The sequence below is a fragment of the Cygnus olor genome, chromosome 10, assembly GCF_009769625.2.
Source record: "Cygnus olor isolate bCygOlo1 chromosome 10, bCygOlo1.pri.v2, whole genome shotgun sequence".
Classification (NCBI taxonomy): domain Eukaryota; kingdom Metazoa; phylum Chordata; class Aves; order Anseriformes; family Anatidae; genus Cygnus; species Cygnus olor.
The window spans coordinates 15,862,611-15,885,585 of record NC_049178.1 but is presented as its reverse complement, the minus strand read 5'-3'; the positions used below and the strand labels follow the sequence as shown (position 1 = coordinate 15,885,585).

General features: G+C 47.8%; 1 protein-coding gene across 19 annotated transcripts in view; it reads left to right on the top strand.

Annotated features, from left to right (window-relative positions):
• MAGI1 (membrane associated guanylate kinase, WW and PDZ domain containing 1) overlaps positions 1-22,975 on the top strand; it is a 324,538-nt gene that overhangs the window by 36,289 nt on the left and 265,274 nt on the right. Inside the window, exons 1-2 of one of the 19 annotated variants that reach the window (XM_040568210.1) lie at positions 14,110-14,287; positions 15,379-15,542. The exons of 17 other annotated variants lie outside the window; for them this stretch is intronic. The gene's annotated coding sequence lies outside the window, so the exon portion shown is untranslated. Of the gene's footprint in view, positions 1-14,109; positions 14,288-15,378; positions 15,543-15,811; positions 15,965-22,975 lie in introns of those variants that run through there. One more of the 19 variants, XM_040568211.1, reaches the window with a different exon arrangement.

Below are 22,975 nucleotides of genomic sequence, written 5' to 3'. Positions count from 1 at the left end.
TACAAGCTGTCTCACCATTGCAAATACCCTCAGGGTAACATTGTTAGGACTCTCTTGCCAGGTTAATGGGTTCTCTGTACTCTGAATATTAGGTTGACCTTTACCATTGTGACCAAAAATGCACTGTATGGGATCTTTTGCCATGTGCCCATTCGTGATTTGTTCTCTATGGAGAGCCTCATCTCTCCTCCTTGGCTGGTGCTCGGAGGAGAGGAGAAGCCTGCCTGGAGCAGACACCCTGGAAGCCGTCCATCAGCCCAAGAGCGCAACTCCAAGAAGTTTTCTGCAAGCCTTTTTGAATTGCAAGGTGGAAGCAGGTCCGTAGTTTGTCCCTGTTTGCATTTAGAGCCTCTGCAAAATTGGAAAGGTTGCTTTTCTGCTGTGATTACCTTTCAGATCTACTCAGTGTGTTGTCTGGCAAACTTGACCCACCTGCTTATCTTCAAGAAAACAAATGCAGCAGCTATTGCTTACTACAGAATGTGAGCCGAGCCGCGTTTTCTTTTTTTCAGTGGGCTTGCTGTGATTTTGTTTTGACAGATTGAGCTGTGTTTCACTTTGCTTTCATTTTTCACCCTGTCAAAGGAATTTCTAGTGCTCGCCCCCTCGCCCCCCTCCCGCCTCTTGCTGTCTGCCTGGATCAGCGCACTGAAGCAGCGCCTCCCTCTCCTCTGCATTGCTCGCCTGCAGCTCGCCGTGCTGCAGAGCTCTGAGCTCAACGGTCCCGGTGGGAAGCTCAAGTCCAGCCCTGGCCATGGTGGTGGGCAGCACGCTGTGCCCTGGGCTCGCAGCATCGCCCCGTGGTGGGTATGCAGGAGGTTATAAGGGCAGGTGAGCCTCCAAAGGGGGACGACTTGAGCAGCTTGAAAGTTTTGTTTGACTTTTTTTCTGTGTTTCTTCTGAACTGCCCTGATGTATGTGCCTTTGGCTGGGTCACTTCCGCTGCTCAGCATCAGGTGGGCCGTGGCTCTGCCGCAGTGTTGTTGCAGGGAATGTGAGACTGAAGCTGTTCTCAGGTGTAAAACCTGGTTTGTTGAGGATTTAGGGCTTGGCTTCCTTCCATTCCTTCCCTTAGCTGAACTGCACCCCTTGTACAAGCCCACGTTGCTATCACTGGGGCCTAGGGAGTCTTCACAGAGCTCTGATGTGTTGCTTATATCAGGAGAAAGCAGCTATTTAACTAAAAGAATTAGAAAATTATAGGGTTTACATCCAGCTCACTTGAATATTGGCACAGTTAAGCTGACCTGGCACTACGGGGTTGTAGTGATGAGTGAATGTCTGAGCCACGCTGATCTGAGCAAGAGGAAGCTGGAATCAGGTGTAAGCACAGCATCTTCGTGACAGCGGTTTCTGAATAGCCTCAGTAATGAAGTGTTAGGGGAATCTAGCACGTGAGATGTTGTAAATACATCAGGAAAGGTGCAATCCCTGCCCCTGGAGAGCCTACGCACTAAAGAGGACAAAAGTACAATAACAGCGCAGCCGTCAGCATTGCGGTACGTGCTCACTGCTTGGAAACCAGGCGTGCCAGCTGCCTCCGGGAGCGAGGCCGGGTGTCATAGATACCCGTGCTTTGTTTATCCTTGTAATCAGGCAGCAGCCCCGTGGCGGTGCAGGCAGTGCGCACGCTGCTTTCCCTGACCGTAAAGGCACTGGGCCCTCCCCTGTGTCTCCTCCTGCCTTGGGATGGGCTCTCCTGGGACCACCTAGCGCTCCTCTGCCCGTGAGGGATTTAAGCGATCATGATCACGTACCAAATCCCTAAGCACCTTTTCTTTCTCTCTTCCGCACTTGGAGTACTTTTTTGGGTGCAGTTTGCCTCCTTGATACTGCATTTCCTGAAACTCGTTGAGCTCGGTTGCAGTACGGCGACCAGCGGGCCTGGCTCAACTGTGAAGTCTTCCAAGTTCTCTCCTGGTCCCTAGAAGTGTTCTTAGGACAAGCAGAGGAGATTTATTTGTCTAGCTGGTCAGATGGAGGTTAGTGTGAAATAAAACACACGCATGTGCTCCTCTCTCCCTTCCCTGGTGCCGGGTCAAGGCTGGCTTGTTTTTCCTGGGTCCTCCCACTGGCAGAGCCTCTGGGGGCTCTGGGCACTGCTCCACGTGCTGTCACCAGGCGTTTACTTTGCTGCTCAGAAAATTCCCCATCTTTGCAAACCTCCGCCATGGCTATCGTATGACAGCATCCTTCACGTTACACATCTGGTAGTGGGGAAAGAAATCCAGTTCTGTGTAGTCCAGAGATATACCAGGGCAAGTCACGAAGTGGCACACGGCTCTGTTACGACCCTCTGCGTGGCTGTGGGCCTGGTGCAGGCCTGGTCTCAAGGCGTGGCCCTGCAGCGTGTCCCCTCTCAGGTGTCCCTACAGCTTGGGACCCAGCGTGTTGGGTACGCCTCGGCCTGCTCGTGAGGTGCACGGGGCATGGCCAGGCTGAAGGCCTGGCCTGGAGGGGAGGGATTTATCTCCCAGAAGGTCTCTGCCTCCAACAAGTTGGTGCTCAATGACATCTGCCCTCCTGGGGCCGAGCATCCTGCTCCTCTCCTGCCTACCACAACTCCCTTCCCTGGTACAGGAGAGAGACTGCGGATGGAGGGGAGCTGGCATTAACCTTGGAACCCAGCTTTTTCTTTCCACTCCTCCCCTGCGAATGTTAAATGCTTCATTCTGTGTAGAGTTTAGCTACACGTTACGTTTAAAATATGTGCTGAAGCCGAAAGTGGCTGCGCTGGTAGCGAGGAAGAAATAAAAGCAGCGACTTGAGATGGCAAGACAGGAGACAAAGAGGCGGTGGGGCTGTAACTGACTTATTTATAGCAGCCTAGAGAGCAAGAAGTATTGCAGAGGACACAATTCCTATGATGTTTATATAAGGCTGTAAGAAATTGATCCCAGCTTAGATATGTTTTGTTGCATGCTGCTGGTAGGAATCATAAAAGTAATGTAGCAAAGTTTTGAACACGGTGTTACTGCTGGTCTTTTCGATAGCCTCGTTTGCCACAACAAAAACCTTTAATTTGTTATTCCTGCCGACTCTGGTTGTGTTTGCTTCAGACTCCTGTGCTGTTTCTGCTTGCAGAATTGAATTCCTTCAGGCTGCAGTTCTTTGAGGCTGAATCTTTTTTTTTTTTTTAAATTCTCAGTAATTTAAAATAAAAAAAAAAAAGCTTGGGATTTTGCAGAAATATGTGTTTCACGGAGGTGTTTTCTTACAGCTATTGTCTGTAGGGGAGTTTCCAGCCGAGGTGGACCCAGCAAGTGTCCAAGGTCAGCCTCAGCGCAAGCCCTGGCCTCCACGGGGGCCTTTTCCACGCGTTGGCCTCCCTGCTCAGTGTGTCCCAGCCGTGCTGTGACTAAAGTGGAGGCGGGATGAACCACCCTGTGGGCTGGAGATGCTACTGGAGTGGCAGTTTTACAGCATTTTGGTTGCTTAGCTTGTCAGCAGGGAGTGAGACGTTGGGCATTGCCAATGTCCTGTAGACATCAGCAGCCCGGGGCTCCAGGCTGCTCAGCAGGACCCTGTCCTGCTCTTCTGTCACATCTGGAGCTTTGGAAAAGCCTTTCCTCTTGCTGTCCTCCCACCTGCCCACGGCAGTACGTGGTCAATCGTAGTGTCCCTGAGCATCTGTAAGCCACCACTGGTAAATGAAGCTACTTTCACCTGTTTACCTTCTGATGCTCTCTTTCAGTGAATGCTTTCAATTGCTTTTCTCTCGGATCTTCTCTAAAGCAACGGCATCCTGTGTCCCTTCAGGAACCGCATGCTGTAAAGCTAGTAGAATGAAAGCAATAAAAAAAAAAACACATGGCTTGCTTGTAAAGACTAAAACCAGCAATAAGAGACACAGGAGTGCTGTTTTCCAGTCTGCTGCCTTGCAAGATCCCTGTTCTCCTTCTGTAGGGCTGCTGGAAGGGCTGGTGAAGCAGTTCAGGGTGGTTGCACCTGGTGGGACTGGCTCTTTTGGGACAGCGACTGCTTAGCACTTATCCTGGCTTTGACTTCATGTCTGATAACACAGTGCAGACAGTGGTGGGCCTTCATTTTTGTGGATAACTCAGAGAAGACCGTAGATGCTTATTTGGCCTTTGCTTGCCAGAGGTTTAACAGGTTATGAACCCCGTGTGCCGTTTGCTGGTGCTGTTTCAAATGAGGAGCATGGGTGAGGGGAGGAGAGTGCTGAGAGGCTGTTTCAGCACGTGTGGGACGGGCTCGGTCCAAACTGGTGGTGAACAGTGCAGTTCATGAGCTGCTGCAGCCGTTTTTAATCACGCATCTGCCCATGTTCTTGTGTTATTTCGGTAACATGGACACAGTATTGTGGAGCTGCACAAAAGCAGTTCTGCAGTGATTAACCTGCTGATCTTAGGTCTCTGCGTGACTGCTACTTGCATCAATGGAAGTGGCACTTGCCGCTTACTTTCTGACAGAGCAATGTGGTGAAGGATTTTAATTGCCATTTCTAGTTTCACTGATGATAGCGAGTGGAAGGAGGGAGTCTGCAGCTGACATTCATTCTCTTGGAGCAATCATCCTGCAGGATCACGGAAAACGATAGCAGGGAGCAAAGTGCTGAATCCCATCCAGCCTGCTCCCACCAAGAAGGAAAATCAATGGAAGCACATCTAAAATGGCAGTGACTGTGGGGAGCGGACCGGAGAATGTGGCACGCAGAAGAAAGGACTCGATTCTGTTTATTATTTGTCGTATTGCTTGCATCATGTCTGCCATTTTTTGGTATAGCTTTATGTGAAAATGAGGCACAATTCTTAAGTTGCATGATGTTGAATATGAGGATATTTTATTAGAAATTTCTTGAATGATGAAAAATTTGTGCTAGGGAAAGACTGAGATTTTTACAAACCCATGTCTATAAGGTGGGTTTCTGAGTTTATTTAGATACCAGAAAAAGTGTCTTCACCTTAATACTGCTATTTTTATTATTACTGTTATTTTGCTGTTAAGTGCTGAGTATCTTTGAGCCTTCACTGGCTGTAGAGGGAAATGCAAGATGTTCAGTACATCTGATACTTCCTATGTACAAGGTCCAACCATGGATTTGAGTGCCTGGCACCTCTAGAAAACATCTTGATTCGTGTAATATAAACTTAGGACAGCCAAATTAGAATCAGATGCTCATTCCCAGCCCCCCCTCGCCCCTGTTTCGGTCCCAAGCCAAATGGTTTACCGTGGAATACAGCCGAATTGCTTGCTTTATCTCATAAAACAAATAGGCCTTTGTTCCTCTCTCAGACTGACGTTTTCCTTAACTCTGTGTTGTGGCTTAGCTATACTGTACCTTTCCTCTTCAGCTTTTTGATTCCTCTCTTGCAGTTACAACAGCCTCAAATGCAGCCCTCACCAGTAGCTGACAGAGTTGTCCGTTCCATGCCGCAGGGATCCTGCTGCACAGACAGTGGAGATGTGCTGATAAATTCTTTGCTCTTGTTGTTTTTTTGTTTGTTTTGATGTAGTCTGTATCACTTCCCATTTACAACTGCTTTAATTGTATAGTTGGAAAAACCCTGTTACTCGGCATTGGGAAAGGAAGCGGAGTTTAAAAGGAAAGCAAAAATACTTAATCTTCAGCATTTAATTTAATAAACAGTATTTTGGGGTTCCTTTTGCTACGTGCTACCTTTTGAACTCTGTAAACCAGCATGCAGATCCAGTTCACAATAGCGTCACTGTGTTGAGCCGCGTAAGTAAACACTTTAAATGGGAGGAAGCACCTGCGTGTTGCTATTGTCTCTCCTCTTCCATTAGCAAAAGTCTCTGGGCTGGCTCTGTTCAAGCCAAACCTTCCAGTAACCGGAGCTCCGCGGGCAGTGGCAGGGCGCAAAGCAAACCTCGCCGTGGTCGGGCTGCGTGCTGCCATGGAGGGGAGCGTGGGTGTGCGTGTGGATACGCGGACGCGGGTGGGCTACCAGGCGCTCACGCATCTCCTCGGCCTGGCCCCCAAAAGAGCGGCTTTCCAGAAGTACGGGAATCAGCAAGGTAGGTTCCGGACACGTTGGCTGCACCTGGAGCTGTTGGTGGGGCTGGGGATGCTGATGAACCCTCAGGGTTGCTCTGAAATTGTCGCTACCGTCTTGCTTGTTGAATTCATGTAATCAGATGTTTGACTCGATTGCTTTCCTGTTGAGTTTATACATTTTGTACAGCCCAGCACCATTCTTGATGAGGAGCTGGTTAAAGTGTCGGGGTTATAGATACAACCAGCGACGAGTCCACGAGACGAGCTTCAAAGCTGGAAACGCTGCCTTGTGTAGAAGAGCCTTAAAGGCTAAAATCTCATTAGTTTACCCAAGACAGGTCAGGAGGTGACTTACCAAGATTTAAAGGTATCTGCAAACAGCAGGTCTTTGCTAGCACAGGGCTTCTTTTGATCTAGGAAACAACAGCGTAAAAAAGTCCCATTACTTACTGCTGAATTTGGGTAAGTTAAATCTAGAAAATGCTAGGATGGATTTTCTGTCTCCAGTGCTGTCTGTGGCTAACAAGAAGTTGTGGGCAGAGTAGAGTTAGCTAGACAAAGTGCCTGGTGTTGTATAGGAGACCTTGTTAAAGGGGTCTCACTTTTGGATTTCTGGTTTTTCAATCTGTACATGTTAGAGGCGTTTGGTGGCAAAACACCCGGGGAGCATGGACTACATGTCAGTGTACTAAATGTTCATTTCTGGTGTTTGAGATACCTTTGGTAAGATGCTAACTATTATATTATTTGTCCTTCTAACATCGGTTTTCATTTAGGAGAAATTGTCTTTGTGCCCTCTAGTGGAAAAGCTCTTTATCTAAAGGCTTCCAAGTTGGGGGAAGTTCTTCCAAAAATAGTGGAATGTGCGAGAAAGGTCACAGAGGAACAGAGCAAGCCTGGAGAGACGAGATGGCGAAAGGCAGATGTGCTCCATGCCACCTCTGCTTCAGTCCTCACGAAACCTAACATTAATTACATTCACTTACACGTTAACTTCTTCAGGTAGGAGCAATAAGGGGCTGTGAATAGAGAAGGAAGAGATGATCCAACACTGCTGTTGGCCAGGCTTGATGAAATTGCCCTAGATTACCTGAAAAAACCACAGTCTCAGCAGTCACCGAACCAGTGGTGATTGCCATCGGTGCTCACAGAGGATGTGGTGGGGAGGGATGAGGAGCAGAGCAAAATCCACGCCGGGCCTTTAACAGGAGAAGGGAAGGCCCAGAAAATGCAGGATCGGAGAACTTGAGTCTGGTTCTGGAGGAATTTGTGAACATCAGAGAGGTGGAGGAGGATGTGGTCAGAAGGAAAAGCTAACTGGGGAGGAAAAATAAAATAAAATGATAAATCTGTCCAACTTGCCTTTTAATGGGATAAATACTTGGTGCATGAGATGGTGCTTTTGATGTGACCAAGGCTTATGAGCAGAATTTCAGATCTTGGTGAAATGCAAAAGTAGTTAGACCCCGGCATGGTGAAGCGCAGGGAAGGTGAAGGTCCAGAAGGTGCCAGGAGCAGGAGCCCGATGGCCAAATGCAAGAGGAGGAGCTGGGTGGGATGTGGTGAGGGAGGCTGCTGGGGAAGGCCAGCTCACACGAGTCAGCAGCGTCCCGAGGGCTGAAGAAAGGATCGCATCTCTCTCTGAGTCATCCTTACAGAAGTGGTGTGTGTAAGACTTGGCTGAGTAAGTAAAGGAAGACTTTGGCACAACTTCCCGTTGTGCTGAGCGGTGCGGGCAGTGCGTGGCAGGAGGAAAACGCTCACACTGCTGCGTCTGGAGATGAGCCGCGCAGACTGGGGGCTCGGAAAATGGGGCTGGAGAGGGGAGGCTGAAGGAATCGTGTCTGGAAGTGCAAGCCTGAGCGCAGGCGGTTCATTTTCTGACACACAAAAGATTTCTGTAAAAAGGATAACGATCAGTTTTTAGGAGCCACTGGGGGAAAATACCTTTATTTGCCTGAAAAAAATATTCAAGGTGAGCGTTGGGGGGGAGAATTTCTCACTGTGAGGGTAATGAAGCAGGAGCAAAAGAAATTGCAGCTCTGCTTCATGGGAGGATTTGCAGAGCAGTTAAACGAGCGCCTGCTACGGATGGTGTGTGTTAAACCCATCTCCATGGGGTTTGGGGCATGCGATTTCTCCGGAATTGCTTTCTACCCCCCTATCGCCATGGAGGGGTAGGAAGCAGGTGAAGTGCCCATTTTCCGTGGGAGAACCCAGCTCACGTCAGTGACAAAACGTTGAGGAAGGTGTGGGATTTTTTTCTGTGGCACTTCTTCTTAAATGTTTTCCCCCCGCTCTTGCTCCCTGTCCATCCCCTCACCATGCAAGGTCTATTTTAGTCGTGAACCCATCAGTTGCTACCGGGGCTTTCGGGGGCCGGGGGTCAAAACCAGTAGCAGTGTTAGAGGCTGTGGCGTGGATTTGGGATATAAATTCTGCTCTCGGTGCAGCCATGAAAACTTCAAGCACCGTTGTAGATCACAAATTGCTGCTGTCCCATAGATATTTCCTGCCCTCTCTCTGTTCCTGCCTGCAGCTGCCGTTTGGGGTGTTACAACAGCAGCAGAGGTGAACGTGGTGGAGTCCCCGCGCCCCCTCCCGCCACTGCCATCCTTCCCCTTGTGGGATTGTCATTTTTGTTTGAATTTTAATTGCAAAAGCCGTTACATCACCGTTTATTTGCTGCGTGCCATGAGTCCCTGGTTACATTTGCTGCTGTTTGCATCGCCTCTCCTCTCCCCCTGCCCTGTGCCCGTGGGCACAGCTCGCCTCGGGGCATCTCCGAGCCTCTGCTTCTGTTTGAGTCTGCGGTGCTCTGGGCTCCCACGAGCGCAGGGCAAAGCGAGCTGGCAGTGAAGACCCAGGATTAGGCTTTTTACTTTTTTTTCCTTTCCCTCCTGGCATTTTGTAAGGGCCCTTGGTCCAGTGAAAATATTCCTTGGGGACTCCTTCCCTGAGATCTCTGTGCTTAATAAGTCTCTCTCATTCCTGCCAGGCAGCGAGATCGATACTGCGTTTTCTGGCTTATAGATTTCAGGAAAGGGGGAGGGAATCAGTTTAAAAGGGCTTTTCTTTGCAATTAATGGGATGCCCATGCTCCACCGTCTGCTTTTGTACTGGCAGGGGTTAACCCACACGTGCACTTGTCACGGAGGAGGAGAGGGGGGCGTCCTGCACGAGCCCACGGTGCGGGAAGGATGTCGTGGGGCTTTGCTCTCCCTGTCCCTGCACTGCGTTGTGTCCAGGGCGATTCGGTAGCAGGGCTGGGAAGGGAGACTGGATCTCTCCGTTGGCCGGTTTGCCAGGTTTATTTTTGGTCCAGAACAGCGTTTTGCAATGCATGAAAGCGTGTTAAGCACTCTGAAGCAACCAGTGCTGACGCCTTGTTGCATCAAACACCTCCTGAGACAGCGGGAGCCCAGGAAGCTCGCAGGTGCTGGGGGTTTCAGCACAAAGCAGGACGCAGGTTGCTCAGGTGTGGCACGTCCCTGCCAGCTGGGAGGTGGCAATGTGTCAGGGCAGGGCCGTGGCCTTGGTGGCTGGCAGCATGGTGCCGGTGGTGGCCATCGCAACCAGCTTGCCCCAGGACTGCTCAAGACTTGTGCCTCAGTTTCCCTACTTAAGGAGAGGGGTCAGCGACTGTTCTGCAGAGAGCTTTGAGCTCTGTGGATTAGAGATGTTGGGTAAGAGCTTGTCCCTGTCTGGAAAATCCCACCAACCCTTCATGGGTTAGCAGCCTCGACAGAGAGCAGGCAGGTTGTCAGGTATGAAAACGGCCGTTTTGACTTGTTAAGTGTTCTCAGATGGCCCACGGAATGTACATTTTTACCCTATTTGTAATGCAAACCCGTTTAATTATCTCCAATTCATAAATCCCTGGTTCTGTGCTTGAGCGCCTGTAAGAAAATGATCGTCTTTTAGAGGACAGCAATCAGCGTCGGAGGAAACGGGGGATAGATGGTGGGTGTTAAATGGTGGCAGTTCCAGCAACTGGAATGTATAATTTAAGTCACTTGTATTTAATCATCCTTTAAACACTGAATTTCAGTCTCTGCTGCTCGACTCGCTGGAAGCTGATGGCTTTTTAATGCCGCTAAGGAAAGGCTGAAATTTCTCCAAGCCCTGGCCGCTGCCGTGCGGCTGTTCGGCGTGGTGGTGCTGCAGCTGGGTGCGGGGGCTGGGCTCTGCTTCGCCTCCCCTGGCCCCGATTTTGGAAGTCTTGGTTGTTTTACCCAGCCATGACATCTGCTGGAAATACCCCGGCCCAGGGAACAGCTGCCGGCGGTGGGGTTACGGATCTGGGGTGGGTGTGTGGCAGCTAACCATATTCCAGCAATTCAGCAGGTTGCGGAGTAAAGCGGATAAAGCTTTGTGCGTCGTGGGGAACCCACTGGTCGCGGACACCTCTGCGGGGCTGCCGAGGGAGCTTTGCTCAGTCTGCTGGTGATGGGCACACGAAATGCTCCCTATTGTCTGTGGTGACGGTGCACGTGATACCAGTCCGCGTTTTGGAGGGTTGTGGTTGTCTGTGTGCATATGTGTAGGCATTCTGAGATGTATGCACACACATACAAAGAAGAATGTATTTTTTTTTTTTTAAATAAAAGCAGATGGGTGAGGCAGACGCGCGGCTCTGTCTGCATTTAGGATCCGGTGGGATTCTGGTCCCTGCCTGCGCCCCCATCCACCCGCTCCCTCGCCCTCACCCTGATGGGCAGCCTAACTATAAAATAACTTAATTTGTGCCTTCCTCTTGGCGAACGGTCGATGGCATTAGCAGAGGGAGTGGAATTTCATCCGTAGAATATACGATGGGGCTCCTAGGGAGCGAGCCCAGGCAGAAAGGGTTAACGGTAAAGGGGACCCAGGCACTGGCCGCGCAGGGCAGAAGACGGCAGCCTTCATTTGCACATCGGGTTGGCATTACAGCAGCCTGTTTGCCTACATGGCAAATAGGTAATTTCTGTTGTGCCTAGCAGTCAAACTGGATATCCTTAAATTAGAAGCTGCCACTTCTTTTTAGAATAAAGTTTGCTTTTCCGTATATGCATGAGAATATTAGCGTTTAAAGCCTGCTGAGCTCTACCGAGTGTGCACTGGATTTGCAAACAAGCCCATCAGTGCTTGCGGAGGAAGGGGGCAGCGGGGAGGAACATCTTAATGAGTCGGGGTGAAGAGTTGACGCGAGGACACGGAGCGCTTGGAGCCACCGTCTGCTGCGGGAGGAACCCGGCGGCCGCTGGAGGAACGGCAAACGCGCGTGGTGCTTGGCGGTGGGGGGGCTGTGAGGAAGAGGAGGGTCCCAAACCGCCTCCCCATCCCCTCCTGCAGTGTTGGAGGTGCTTTGGGTGTGGGTCAGGAGGTGACGGAGGAGCTTTGGTCCATTCCCCCAGTGTAGTAGGGGCTGCGGCTCAGCATCGGGGCTGCGCTGCCCCAGCACAAGCTGGGCTGGGGGTGCAGGTGTTTGTTTTTTGTTATTATTTCGTACTGCTAGTCGTGCTTCGCTCCCAGAGGTGGTTCAGAATTGGCAGGCACCAGCAGACAACATTGCGTTGGCTTTCATTGGGAGTTTCACCTCCAAAATTAGGGGATAGGGCCTGGAACCTCTCTGGAAATATTGGGATTTGGGGGCAAAGGTCTTAAAAAGAAATATGGACCCTTTCTTCTGTGCCCTTACTGCTTCTCAGAATGTGCTGCTTTTCTTCTTCTTTTTTTTTTTTTTTTTTTAAACCATTTTAGAGAAAGAGCACTCTGTCATGACAGCAAGAACTAAAGGAATAATTGGGACTTTATCCTGTGAATGTCACCTTGTTTCATATTATGGAAGTAATGGTGGAGAGCTCGTTTCCCTGAATTTATTCATTGCTCAGAATTATGCACAGCATAAATTTCTGAAGAAAATATTTTAGATGTTCATGGAAGTTGTGAGTTGAGCTCAAGAAAAAAATCATTTAGCTTACTAAGCACCCCTCACCCCCAATATTGGAAGCAAAGGTAGACGGTAAGGGGTTTTTAGCTCTAGGATTTTTCGCATTTTATAATGTAAAGTTTCACTATTTTTTTTTTTATTCCTTGGGCAAAAATGATGATCTAAAAGGCTTTTACTTAATAAAAGTGCATATTTCTACTTTATCGCATGACTCCAGGAGCTGAGCTTTTTTAGACCACCATCAGATATGTGTGAAAATCATCAGTCTTGGCAGCACCGAAGTCGTTAAGGAGAAGTTCAGCGCTGCATTGGCTCAGAACCGAGCGCGTTGGGATTGGATGGGTTGCAACAGCCTGGCGTGCCTCACAGCACGGCTTTTTTAAAGCTCCTCGCACAAGTGCATGTGATTAGATTTTGAAGTTTGTTTTCTGCCACACTTGATAAAAGCGTATTCACTGCGGTGATGGACTTTTTAAAGGCGAAACCATGAGAACTGCAGGTAGCTTCTTCGTGGAAGCACGAGTTTTGCTCTTTGCCGAGCTGCTGGCGTAGAAGCTGGAGATGAGGGCACCGAGAGGTGTGCTCGGGGTGCGATGGCTGGGGGTACTGGTTTATGACCAGAGAACCCACAACCAACAGCAAACAGTCAGCAGAAAATAAATAGACCCCCAAAACCTTAACGTGGCCAAAGTCTTCCACCAGTGTAACCTTTTTCCCATCCCGTATGGGAATCACTGTACTCGGATACAGCTTCTTTTATGGACTGCAACGTCAGATGGGCCCTGTCTGGCTTGAAAATCTAAAATTTACTTACAAAAATATTTAGAGCATAAGAGGAGAACGAACAGTCTTTACCTGGTAGAAACAGTGCCTCATTTTCCTGGTAACCAAACAGCCGATCAGACAGCTGCCCTTTAAGCTCCTGGAGCATCCTTCTGGGCTAAGACTGTTTGAAAGATATTTCAAGCCAAAGGTTTTGTCTGTTTGTTTTTGAGAAAGCTACAAGCCATGGAAAACAAGAGCTTATAAAGAAAGGGCCTCGACCATAATCACCATATGATCTTACAGTAAAGACAGCCTGGCTTTAATCTTTCTTTAGTCTTACCGATCTGCAGTCTCAGCCCTGGCAAGAGGCGACTCCAAAGAATGGCACTCGCTTTGTCAGTCACAGGGAAGGCAGCAGAACAAATCTTTTCCCCTTACTATCCTACACGTACTGAAAGCACGGCTCCTTACCCACCTGGCTGCACTGCGACCGCTCTTGCACCCCCAGAGCCCCTGCTCCATAACAAGGGCACGTTTGCAGACTGGGAAGACCTGGGAAAATAGCATTATTTACGAGGCAGATGCATGGAGGAGCGGGTATTTCTGCAGGTGGAGGTTCCTGCATCGACAGAGAGTGCATGAGAAGCTGGCTGCTTTAGGATTTTCATCTTAGGTATGACACAGACACGTCGTGGGGATCCTGTTGTCAAATGGGCAAAGAGGAATGGGCAAGAAGCCGGAGTGCAGGAGACATAAGGGGAAAGTCTATGGAAATTGGATCGGGCTTTGGTGCAAGGTTCCTGGCAGCCTTCAGCTCCGGGGAAGCGGTAGTCCCCGAACCAAGCGTGCTCTTGCAGCCGCGGGGAAGCAGCGTGCTGCTTTTGTCCTCCTGCCCGTTTCCCTTTCCGATCTATAAGATTTCACGTCTTGGCTCCGGCAGCTTTGCTTATATTGCCGTCACTGTTTGGATACTGGAAGAGACTTTTTTGACAGCCACTTGGGAGCCGTTCCTTATTTGCCTCAGTTCTGGGTTTACAGTAACGCAAGCAATGTGAGACTATTTAGCAGCTATAACAGGGGTCAAGGCCCTGTTGTCTTAGGTATTGTAAAAGTGCCTTGTAAAAGGCTGCGCATTATCCAAATGCTTTACAGGCAAGGCAAGCACAAGAAGGACTAAGCCCGCCACTTCCAGCTGCTCTTTGTAGGTGGGAAACTGAGGCACTACCAAGCATGCAGGTGTGTTTTGGCAGTGCCTGAAGTGGGACCCCGATTTCCCGTGTTTTGTTCGTATGAGTCGATTTCGACCCGGTTGTTAAAACAGGCTCTCCTTGTGTGCAGTTTGCTTGCTGCTTTATCCCCTTTGGAGTTTAAATGCTTTGAAACGGATCCAGGATAAAGCTCATCCAGGGCTGGTGCTGGGACATCTCTAAGCTGCTTTCAGGGAATCTTTTTTCCCCTTGAGACCTGGCTGGCGAGGGATTTGGAGCATGCTCAGTGTCCTGCACGCAGGTACGGGCAGAGGAGCGCCGTGGTCACACCCTCCTCCAGCAGCGGCCGTCGGTCTGTCTGGGGATCCCAAAACGGAGTAAGGGAGTGGGAAAAGGAGGCAGGTAAGGAATGCTGAGCTTGGTTCAGACGGCGTGACTGAATTCTGGGGCTGGTTGTTTTCTTTCTCTCTCCCTAAGATGCAAGGAAGAGGCTTGAGTAAGAGGGAGTGAGTCTGAAAGCGCTTCTCAAGGTGCATCCCTGGGCGGCTGCTGCACTCGCTGCTCTTTGTTCGCTCCCCGTTTGGAGCCCATCGTTCGGAGCCATCTTGAGAGCTCGGGTTAATTTGGTTTGTTTCTAATTAAGCTCCTCATCTGCTGGCTGTCAGGGCAGGTTCTCCGTCAGCCAGCCCGACTTGTGGCGTACGTCTGCGCGCTCGGTGCCAGTGGCAGCTTTGGCTGAAACTTACGTTTTGTAGATCAAGTTTACAAGCTGCAAGTCTTACCAAGAAAAGCTGTTGGGTATGTTTTTTTTCCTTAAAAAAATCCTCTTTAATTTCTTGCTTCCTTGAAAATAGTGAAATTCTTACCCTGGTTTTAGGTGCCTGCCAGAAAGGGCGGTCCTGTAACCCTCTCCCCGTGTGCCTAGGAGCAAGATCCTAAACATTCAGCTTGGGGTTCTGTTCCCTGCCCTGGTCTTTACTTATAGATCATTGTGGTTATAGTTCCTAAATGACTTGAGCATTAACAAATAGTTTATTCTATTTCCTATCAACATGCCAAAATAATAACTCGATCTAGGAGGATATAAGTTCATTTTATGTTTTAAGGTATTGTTTGCTTTTGCTATTAGCATTGTTTACAAGAAATTGTTTTCAAGCATTATATTGTTCGCTTGTGTATTTTAAAAGAATAACAATAAAACCTTATTGTGCTCCTGATTTCCCTTTTAAAAGGCAAAGTAAGCATCCAAGCACAGAGGCTTTACGTATTGTAATGGTTCTGCGCTCTTTTACCATTGTGTTCCTTAAATAAAAAGCACAAGACGATCCCGTCTCACAGAAACTTAACAATTGTTTTTATAAACAGCGCAAGTTCTGCTATCTGTTGAGAATAACTGGATTCTTGTTTATAATTGTGTCTTCTTAATGAGAATCCAAGTTGTCGGGTACTTCCGTGCTTTTTGGAACTAATTGTACCACGATTTTTAAAAACAGCTTATGTAATTGGGAGTCATTAACTCGTGATACAATGTGATGGAGATGGAGGAAGTCTGCACTCGAAGGACTCTCAGCACAGGTCGTCCCAGCGAGGATCGGTCTGGACGCGCATGCAGCGAGTTCCTAAATTCAAAGCTCCTCTTCTCTTTGCAAGAGCAGAGGTACGTAGCAGCCCGCCCCTGGGCTCTGGGTAGGGCTAATGAAATTGGGAGAACCTGGAATTCATTGGGATAAGCACAGGCTTAAATACCTTACTGAGCCCAGCCTTGACTTGTTCTGCCTAATTCCCTGCACCTGCGTACACCGGGGATTGTTAGGGGCCAGGGAGGGGATGCCTGGGTGGGTTTGCTCTTTGCTTTGAAGGGCTGGTGATAAATGCTAGCCCCCCCCCCCCCGCCCCTGCCCCTAATTATCTTAAGGGGAAGGAAAGGAGAAGGTCGGTGTTTGCAGCTCTGAGCGAAGCTGCAAGAGATTCTTTGCAAGACGAGCTTGTTGGGGCAGCGTCCCGCGCGGGGCTTGGGGCAGCGTGAGCGAAAGCATCCAGCCCAGGAGGGAAGAGGGCATGCCTGGCGGCCGTGGCACGGTGAGGCTATAAATCCTTTTGAAATAGTTGCAGGTGCTGTAAACTTTGCCTTAGGCACTGGATCTGCAGTGGCGTGGGATGCAGGGAGAGGGCTGGGTGACTGATGCTGAGCCCGGCGTGCTCCTGCTGCTGCCTGCCCCTCGCCCCCGGCAGGAGGACAGCAGGGGGGTTGGTTCTTTCCACCAGGTGGAAGGGGGGGTGTGTGTTCGTGTCCTAGCTCTTCTGCCAGGCAGGGTGCTGGGTTTCAAAGGCGCTGCTCTGTCCTAGAAGTCCTGCCTGCAGTTGTCGGCTGCCTGTGCTCTACTCTTTCCCAGCAGCGTCTCTGACAGTCTGTTGGCAACGGAGCCACGGGAGCCAGGCACAGACCGGTTTTGTCTACAAGGGTGCCCTGGGCTCTGGTCAGGTTCCTGTGCCATTCCTCTGCTGCCGTGGCAGCGATCCTGTGTTGTTCTCTAGGCTTACCTAATAGCAGGAGAGTCGGCATGGCTCAGGGAAAACTTTGGGTTCTCGTTGGTGCATCCTAGTTCCATCCTTTGTAACGTGGATTCTTCTCCCTTGAAGTAACGCTGTCGGCTCTCCCCTCAGCCCCAATGTTTCTGTGTATTTGCCTTCTGGGCTGGGGTCCGTTTGGTGCCCTGTGCAGCTCGGTGTCCCGCAGGGAGCAGTGGGTCAGGCGCTGAAGCAGCCCAGGCTTTGGAGGAAGGCGTGCTCGTGTGCTCTGCGTGTAGCTCCAGGGGTGCGTCTGTGTTGCGCAGAGCTCAGGGATCTCTCTAATTTCTGCCGGTGATCTGAAACCTGCCCGGGATGTTTGCACACGCAGAGCGCAGCAGTTCTGCAGGCCGGGGACGTGTGCTGCTCCTGTTAGAGGCAGGGCTGTGGGGTTTTGCAGGGAAAAGGATTTGAGAACGCAAAACTACTTTCTCTTGATGCTCGCTATCTTCTGTGGCATTATCCATCTCCCAAAGCATTTCTGTGTGAATGAGTTTAAAGCAAAGGCCAACACTAAATGGCCTTCCAAAACTGTGCACTTGTAGCCGTCTGATCTTGCTGCCTTTTGTCTCTGGGCTGTCCTGACCTATTCACGTCAAGAAAGCAAAGAATCTGTTAGACTGTGATACACCTGTATGGCCCCTGCATAATCCAGGAGAAGGTCTAATTTGATCTGACATTTGCTAATCTGCCAAGGCTTGCAGTGATTTGTTTTCATACTGAGTTAAGTTTCATATAGCATAGAGAAATGGGTAAATATATTGCATTGTTAAAAAACTGAAAATAAGGTGCCAAGTTTTTTGCGTTGATATATTTGAAAATTCCTTTCTGCTTGGTTTTTACAGGGGTTTATTCATTTTTGCTAATTGTCAGCTGGGTTAATTTACTTCACCTGGTGAAGCACTGGCAGAGTGTTTGCCGTGAACTATGTGAGGCTTTTTGTTGGGCTTAGTCTTGCATTGTGTTCATATTTTCCTAAGTCTGTCGCCTTAACGCACCAGTTGTAAAAAGTGATACCAAGTTTCAGATCATTTTTTTTTCTACCCACCACATACGCCTCGTCCAACGGCAGCTTATATACTGCATAGGTATTCCTGAGTCTGTATTCTTAAATGCTTCTCGTGTTACTGTCCTTGATAGTTTGTGTGTTTTTGGCATTTTGGGAGCAAACTAGTGAAATGTGTGTAATTCCACAAAAATTCCACAAATTCCACAATTCCACAAAAGTGAATAGTAAAAAAAAGTAAAATTAAAAAAAATAGTTAAAAAAAAAAAAAAGTAAAGGTAAATTCCACAAAAGTGAAATGGTGTAATTCCTCACTGCGTGCTGTGGTTGGAGCTTTTTGTTTATTTTATTGTAGCTATTTTCATGTATGCTAGCATACTCTGATTAGGTAACACTAGAAGGGTCTGCAATCTGTAACCAGTGAAATCAGTCTGGGAGCTCCACGGATCTGTTCCCGCACGGGGTTTAGGTGGTGGTGAGCAAAATGGCCTGCGAGGGCATCTCAACTCCCTCCTTGATAGGAAGAAAGTGCCCTGTGTCACCCTGCTTTCCGAGCTCCTGTTGCGTCTCTGCAGCCCCGTGTCTGGGAAAAGGGCCCCAGCCAGGATAGCTGGCCCTGGGACCTTGTGGCACAGTCATCTGTGTCCTTGTTTTATTTCCTCAGCTTGTATTTCATTAACCTTTTACCCCGCTTGCGTTCTGCAACCTAATTTCTGACAGGCACGCGAGCGAGCTCAGGGTTTCTTGGCACCCCTGTGCGTGTGATCAATAGACTTGACCTTTCTGATGAATATTCACGTGCTCTGGAGAAGTGCTCTGGGAAGCACCGAGCTCTGCATTCTCCTTTTTTGCTGGTTTCTCCTAGCTTTCCTGCTGGGGAGGGATGCCTGGCTTAAAGCAATGCGGAGCGTTTTACAGCTTTGTAACTGGACAGCAGGTACGAAGGAGTTCATTCTCCCTAGAACTAGTAAAATGTTACCTGGCTGCAGGTAAACCTGAAGTCAAGTGCAGCTGGCCATGTGTTATGTTTTGACTGGCTTAAAAACTATTTAGGATGAAACCTGTTGACAGCTTAAAGCTGTGCAGCAACTTTTTTTTTTTAATTTATTCACACCGTGAGCAAGTTGGCAGAAGGTTTGGGATGTTCACCAGCTATATCAATCACTTTTAGGCATCATCATATTAACTTCAAACTTGGCATTTTACAATTGTGATAACTTTATATTAAGTAATTCCTTTGATAATAATCAGAGGGATTCTGGGTTGAGATGGTATTTATGATGTCTGGATTCCTTGTCAGGATTTAAAAATAATACCAAACTTTGAAGACAAAGGGTTTTTACAGAAGCCAAATCACTTCTAAGAGGCTTCCTGCAGGCTCTTCTTAACCTCCTGAGGAACTGGGCTCAGGCTGGTGACAGAGGTACTGTCGGAGATCTTGCCCTTTTCTTTTATTTAAAAAAAAAAAAAAAAGCTCGGATTGAAGCTTGTGGTGCCTTGTTATTGAGAAGTAATGGTCACGACAGGGATCTGGGCTGTTCGCATGTTGCAGGGTGGTCAGTAAAGAATTGTTTCTTTTCCTTTTTCTTTTTTTTTTTATTTTAACTTTTTTTCTTATTATAAATGGCCTAGGCGCTGCACTGAAGAGTTTGATCCTGAAAGTCTTAAAAATGCTGGCTTAGGCCCAATCAGTTTTATTTGCCAAGGTTAAGTACGGTGTGTTTTTTATACGTGTCAAAAGAAGCTTATACATGTTTGGCTTGTTTCATGTCTTCAAATATTTGACATGTTCAGAAAAATGAACTTGTAACTCTTTGCTTGCTGAGATGGTTTGTGTAAGAAGCCAAAACTGAGAGAGGTTCTTCCCTTGATTCAGTAACACTTAAACGTTGCCTCACTAATTTGATTTGATGTGATAAGAATCCTCAAGCTTGGCTAAAGTCATCTCTGCTGTAGTCATTGGGCCTCTGCATGAGGCCTTCAACCTTTTTGTATATAACTTGCTTTTCTTTAAGTACAACTTTCCCAGAACCACAACTGCACCATAAGGCATCGGTGACTGCGTATCTTCCGGCAAGTGAGATTTGTGGCCAAGGGATCTGGTGCCAAGTGTCCTCCATTACCAGGGAGCTTGGCTTGCTCTCTGGTGCAGCACAGGCCGCGCTGCGGGCCTGCTGAGGTGGTAAATGGAGTAAGCTGAGGTGACTGATGTGGTGTATTGAACAGCCATCGTTCACACTTGGTGTGTAAGCGAGTTGGCCCCTGCAGTTACCCATCCTTCTAGGAGGTCTTCTGAAACAGCCCTTCCCCATCTTTCCGATGTCTGGTGGTACTTCGACGTCTTCTTTGCTCAAGTATGTAAGAATGGGAGATTTTGTTCATATGAGTCCATTTTTCACTAGCTAAAGACTAAAAAAAGGCAGTTTTATCAAACTACCACAGTTTTAATAACTAATACACTGTCAGGAAATAAAATGTTTTTTTTTTTAACAGGGTGGGTAATTAACCACTGAAGCAATTTATCAAGTGTTACACAGTGGATTCTCTGTCGGGGAGGCTTTAAATGAGCGATTGATATACAGGGAAATGCTCTAGTGTAAGCGCAAGCCAAGGAGGAATTGATTGATGTGATGTGGCCTGTGTTACACAGGGAGATGGGAATAGATCATCTCAGGATCCCTGGGTGCTGCAAATCTATATGAATCTGTTACCCATAAATATTGACAGAAGATGAGACCTGGATGTGTAAAACGCCTTTAATGTTTCTGGGTGACCGCTGTGCCGTACTGGGTCGTTGTCCTGGTCTCTGCTCGGTGTCACCTTGTGAATTAAGGGGATGATTTAATGAGCTTTTCTGGGTTGCTGCCTCGGTGGGTGCTCACCAAACCAAACTTGACTTCTCCAGTGAGGGATCGGAGTTTCAGACTGAAATGTCTTCTTGGAAAAGACTTCACAGCAAGAACCTCCCCAGCCCTTGCAGCAGGAAAAAGAAATAAAAACCAAGAAACCCAAACAGAAATAATTAGAGACCATACGGTTTTTGCTAGTTACTAAAGAAAAGTGTCAGTGGTGAGGAATATTAAAAAAGACCATGGAGCGTTTCTCCTGCTTGTTTGTGGAGAGGGTTGTTAAACACATTCAACTAGAAAGAAAACACATTTGCTTGCTTTCTTTGAGAGGAAGGAAATTCAGAGGCTTTCAGGTTTCAATGACTGTTTGTATTTGAATTCCATTCAATTCTGATTGTAAAATGAGTTTCCTTTTGCATTTTACAATTGAGTGTGCTATGCATGTTTTGTAGGATTACTGCAAGGATGTTTAAGAAATTATTGCTCCAGTTGTGTTCTCTGTTAGTCATTGGATTCACACTAAGGGTTATCTGTTCTTTGTATTAGCATTTACTTAATCACAGATTTGTCTGTGCTGCCGCCTGTTTTGAAAGTAATTACCTGCTAGGTGATGGTGTAGCTGTAGTTCAGGTAGGAAGCGCCTGCCCATGAATACTAAAGGCTCATGGAGCGATTCATGTTATGTTGTGGCTCAGTGGAAGCTCTGTATTGGTTCAGATCTATGTCGCTCTGCCATGAAAAGCCTTGGGAGGGAGCATGGTGTTGGGTGAGGGAGTGAGAAGTTAGTCATGATTTTTATGCATCAAATAAGAGCTCCTTTCCCATTGTTTCTGCCTCCTCCTCTCCATGCTTCCAGCCAGAGCGATGCTGCCTGGAGAAGGACATGGGAGGAGGGTGTTGCAGGGTGCCTCGATGCTCCCAGTATCTGCTGCTGCTTGCTCAGGTTCAGTAAATAGGTCCGCATGCTGTCTGCGAGGCTCCAACATTTTTGTCCAATGGATTCAAAGGTCTATCTGTCTCTGCTTTACTATCGCTATTTATTGCCTCAGTATTTGTTTGGCAGAAAGGTTTTGTGTTTTAATACCATCCCCGCAGTGCATTGCCAGGAATTTTAGAACCTGTGAGTGATTTCAAAGGCCATCGGGCTCCAGTGCTTCCAGCAGGATTTATGTCGCTGCTGGTGCAGAGTTACAGTGTCATAAGCTTTTTATTTGTTCTTATTATATCATGGGCATCTGCAGACTGTTGAGTCCAGTTCTTTTCAGCTGTTTATGTGCAAAAACATCTCTGATCTTGTGAAAGGAGGCCATTCTTTATATCCACTGACTGCAGCTCCAAGAAAAAGCTCCCCAATAAGTCATTAAAAAAAGGAATTAGTCCTGCCAAAACTGATGGCTGCAGAATGCATATGGCTGAAATGTTTGTATGAAGGCTGAAAAAGATCTCGGGTCCTTGCAGAATACCTAATTCAGTATCTGATGAGGTTTTATTCTGGTAAATCTGGCTTGCTGCTCACAGCTCTGCTGGCAGCAGAGCCTGGGTTGTATTGCCAGAGCTGCTCTGGGATTCCAGAAAGACTTGATTTTATTTCTAATTGTTGCAAAGAATCATTTATTTAGCAGTTAAGCTGCTACTTTGTTTCCTGACTGGGTAAAACAGTAGCAAGCTCCCTTAATTTTGAGATTACTTCTAAAACCGTGACTTGAGGTTGAATCTGGAGGTTGCAGCCTACAAGAAACAAGAACCAGAACCTGGTCCTTTGCTTGCAAGACTTACAACTTCCGAGTCCGAACTTAGTGTTTAACCCTGTCTGGCTGTTCGTTAAGTAAACGTGTTTATTACCGTATGTGCTGTTGTGGATTCTAGGAACTGCCAAGTGTAGCAGAATAACTCGGCTCATTTTGGGGAATGCTTCACTGGGGATCTGCTCTCCCCTTTTCTTTCCTCTTTCGCCTGAAAGTTAAAACTAAATTTTTTTCCAACTGGCACATGCTCTCCGATGAGAGAACTAAAACACAATTTCTACGTATAGGGTAGGCCTACTAAGAAGCAGCACTGGGTGTTAGGGAAGGAGGCTGATGCTGAGAACGGCAAAGGGAGAAGAAACCTCAAGATCTGTGTTTGCCCCTGTGAAGAAGAGGTGCTGGGGCGACGTGACTGGAGGCAGGTCAGCTCTGGGGTTGCCATTGCTTCTGTGAAGCAATGCACTTCTGTCGTTACCGGCTCGTTTTAGTTCTACTTAAACCTTTAATGTGTTCTAAAAACGATGCATTAAAAAAAAAAAAAAAACAAACACCATTTTTGTGCCATTAATAGAAGGCCTGCAACAGAGTTCAGATGGCTGGATGATAAAAATCCAATTTTACCTGTAGCAATGACTTTCCAACATCATCTGCAGATGTCTTAATATATCTCTGTTTGCTTCTTGTGCCCTGAACAAGAAACAGCTTTTTGTGGGAAAGCAATATCCTTTACAGGGAAATATAATTGAATAACTATATCATTTTGCTGATATTTCTGCAGGAGATGCATGTAATTCGCCACTCTTGTCCTGACAGCATGCCATCGGAGTATGTGCCATACTGACGAGGTAACCTTAGTGCCTGGCTTGCTAGAATTTTACACAGTATACGTTTACTTACCCAAACATTGGTTCTTTTACAGCTG